Raw genomic sequence first — 3,909 nt, forward strand, 5'->3', positions numbered from 1 at the left:
CCACAAATATGTGGTGTAAATCTTGATCTTAACCTTTCTCTGAGGAATCTGAGACCATTTACCAGGGTAACTGCTCTGAGTAAAGAGAAGTACTCAAATCCTTCTGGAGATTACTGGAAATAGGTTCTAAGCTATTGTTTATTTCTGAGTGTTAGAATGCCACTATGGTCCACTAGTCAGAAGGCTGATTGAAGGTGAAATAATGTTGGCCCCAAGAGATTACAGTGGGCGAGTTCTGCCTATGTATTAGACTAAATGTATTCCACAAGAGGCATAAGTTTCCATGGTGGGCCCTTGATCACTGGAGTACAGTTATCACGACATGAAGGACTGTGTAGAAGTATTTGGAACTAATCTTCCTTTCCAAAATAGTAAGCAAAATGTGGCACCACATCCTTGGGCTACCAAAAAGATTTGACAGATGCAGAGAACGAGTCTTATCATGTTTCCATTTAATTTATTTGTTTGGTTTGGCACTAAAATGGAGATGGGCTAAATCTGTGCAGAAAATGGAAGCTTAAAACAATTCTGTATTATTAATCTTTATGTTTTGTGATTTACCATTATATGAGAAAATCCTGAGTAGAGAGTCAAAGGCTGTATTTGGTTATGATCTCTCAGCATCATCATTTCCCAAGGCAGGTCTCACTTGGAGAACAATGAGGTTCATTGAAGTAATTATATAGATCAATTAGGCAAACAAAGCAATATCTTTTATTTGAATTACTGTGTAACAAGTGAGAATTCCAGTTATTCCGGCTAGGCAAAAGATAAACAGGTTAGGATTTAGGAAACCTAAATTCTTAGCCTTAATCTGTCACCATCTGAATGTGCAACTTTGGGAATGATTCTTTTCTTTCCTGGGTTTCAGTTTCTTGATATGAAGTAAATGGAATGAATTAGATACTCTCCAGTAATCCGTTCAATTCTTGATGCCTGAGGTTTTTTAATTTGTTTATTTATTTATAGATCAAATTATCACCTCCATTTACTTGAATTCTCAGAATATTATCATTAGAATATAATTTGAAATCCAAGATGATTATTCTGCTTAAAGTGAAACATGGTTCAACACTTTCCAGAAACTTCTGATTTTGGAGGGTTCTTAAATCAGGCAGAGAACACTGTGGAATGAAAGAGCAGAAACTGGTTTTTAGTTCTACCACTTGCTAGTTACACCATCCTGGACAAGCGAAATAAACCATTCCAAGCCTTAGCTTTTGTAACTATGAATTGGGAAAAAAGTATTCATCTCACAGGGTTATTGAGATTAAATATGAAAGAGGATTGAAAATAACATTTGCTCAATATATGATACTTCCTTTTAACAGCAAATTTATGGCAGTTTAGAAACGAATAGGCATCGTAATATGTTGTTAACTGACTTAACAAAGTAAATAAATAAGTAATAATAATCTAAATTCTCTTGAGAGGGGAGATACGAGATTCTCAGAGGAAGAAGTGGACATATTTCAAATTCCCAAGTGTTTTTTGAATCCATTTTTTATGCCTCCATGAGTTAGGATGAGAAACAGTCTTTTTAAAGCCTCTGTTGAAACATGGATTTTAAAGAAGGATCATGCTAACTACTTCAGTAAGTTTTTACATGGGAGGTAATGTGAGGCTAAGGTCAAGATCAAGACTAGGGGCCAGCCTCATTGCCAAGTGGTTAAGTTCGTGCTCTCCTCTTCAATGGCAGCCCAAGGTTTTGTCAGTTTGGATCCTGGGTGTGGACATGGCACTGCTCATCAGGCCTTGAGGCATCCCACATGACACAACCAGAGGCACTCACAAGTAGAATATGCAACTATGTACTGTGGGGGGGTTTGGGGAGAATAAGAAGGAAAAAAAAAAGGAAGTTTGGCAACAGTTGTTAGCTCATGTGCCAATCTTTAAAACAAAGAAAAAAGATCAAGACTTGAGGCCAGACAGACTTGAGTTACATCTTCAGGTCTGCTCCTCACTAACTGTATGTCCTGGCGTCCAAGGCTTAACCTTTCCTTATCTCAATTTTCATATCTAGGAAAATAGGAGGAAACAGCAACCACATATAACACTTTTTAAAAAATATTAAATGATATAATTTATGTAAACTTATTTGCACAATGCCAGCATATATGAAACAGTCCATATTAGTTTTTAATCATTACTTATAATAATAATGGCTAACCTTCATGCAGAACTCTATAATTTACAAAGTAATTCATATCTTTTTATAAATATATATATATATGTATATACTTTTGAGGAAGATTAGCCCTGAGCTAACATCTGCTGCCAATCCTCCTCTGTTTTGCTGAGGAAGATTGGCCCTGTGCTAATATCCGTGCCCATCTTCCTCTACTTTATATGTGGGAAGCCTGCCACAGCATGGCTTGACAAGTGGCACCCAGATCTGCACCTGGGATCTGAACTGTGAACCCTGGGGCCACCAAAGTAGAATGTGTGAACTTAACCACTGCACTACCGGGCTGGCCCCATTCACACCTTTTAAGATGACAGTAGGCTTACTTTCCTTAGTCCTCAATTATCTCAGAATTTTAATATTTCTGACACCACAGAAATGGAAATAGAGGTGAGAAAAAGCTACTGTAACATTCACAACGGTATTAAAATTTCTTTAAATGTATCTTTTCTAAAATTAGAAAAAGATATAATCATCAAAGAAAAATATAAAATACAGAAAAGTAAAAAAAGAGAAGTATATTAATTTCAGCATTACAATAAACCTATAAAATAATACTGTTTTGCCTTACTTTCTGTATTTTCTCACTCATGCTTTTACATAATTGTGCCTATATTTTTCCAAAAAATGTATAACATTTAAAAATACAGTAAATCAGTATATTTCTATCAAGGTGAAAGATTTTCAAGACGTGTCCTTTAATTCCTGAAAGCAGGGGCCAGCCAGGTGGCTGAGTAGTTAGGTTCATGCACTCCACTCTGGTGGCCTGGGGTTTGCCCGTTCAGGTCCTGGGTTCAGACCTGGCACTGCTCATCAAGCCTGGCTGAAGTGGTGCCCCATAGAGAGGAACTAGAAGAACCTACAACTAGGATATGCAACTAGGTACTGGGGGGCTTTGGGGAGAAAAAAAAAGAGGAAAATTGGCAACAGATGTTAGCTCAGGCCCAATCTTCCTCAAAAAAAAAAAAAGCCTGAAGGCAAAAATGGAAGCCTTATTTAAATGCACTAAAGTGACTTATAGCTCTGGTACCAATAGACTGTTAGGAGACCTTTTCTTCCTTGACTCAAGTAATTTGGTTCCTAATGGAGCTGAGCATTTCTGGGAGAGGTACTGTTGTTTGTTCGACATGTTATTGCATGAGCGAGGTTAATGAAAACACCATGGTTATTGGTGGAAGGTGCGGCTTCTGGTATCACATTTGAAAGCAATTAAACCTAAGGACTTCTCTCTCTCCAAAAATTTAGATGATCTTTCTTGATAAAATATAGGAAATCCTTGGAGTCTTATCACTTCCAAATTCTTAATCCTTTTGCACAAGAAATAGCAGTCCTTTGCTTTCTGAGGTGATGGGAAACTCAGGTGGTTCTTTCAAGATCAGGCATTTGGAATTCTATTCCCTACTTTAAGTGTTCACTTAATCTTCAGTGCAAAATGTTGAAGTGCCTAACTCAGCAAGCTAGTCACAAGGACTTGATACAGTGCTACAGCATCCTAGGCATCTGCATTTGGTTATATGGCCTCTCTAGAGCCCTCAAGTGAATGTCTCTGACACTTTTTTTTATTGTCATAATAGTTTACAACATTGAGATATTCCAGTTGTACATTAATATTTGTCAGACACCATATAAGTGTGCCCCTTCACCCCATGTGCCCATCCTCTGCCCCCTTCCCCCTGGTGACCACTAAATTGTTCTCTTTGTCTTCAAGTCTTTTTATATTCCAC

Source organism: Equus quagga, unplaced genomic scaffold (assembly GCF_021613505.1).
Source record: "Equus quagga isolate Etosha38 unplaced genomic scaffold, UCLA_HA_Equagga_1.0 1080_RagTag, whole genome shotgun sequence".
In the NCBI taxonomy this organism is placed as follows: domain Eukaryota; kingdom Metazoa; phylum Chordata; class Mammalia; order Perissodactyla; family Equidae; genus Equus; species Equus quagga.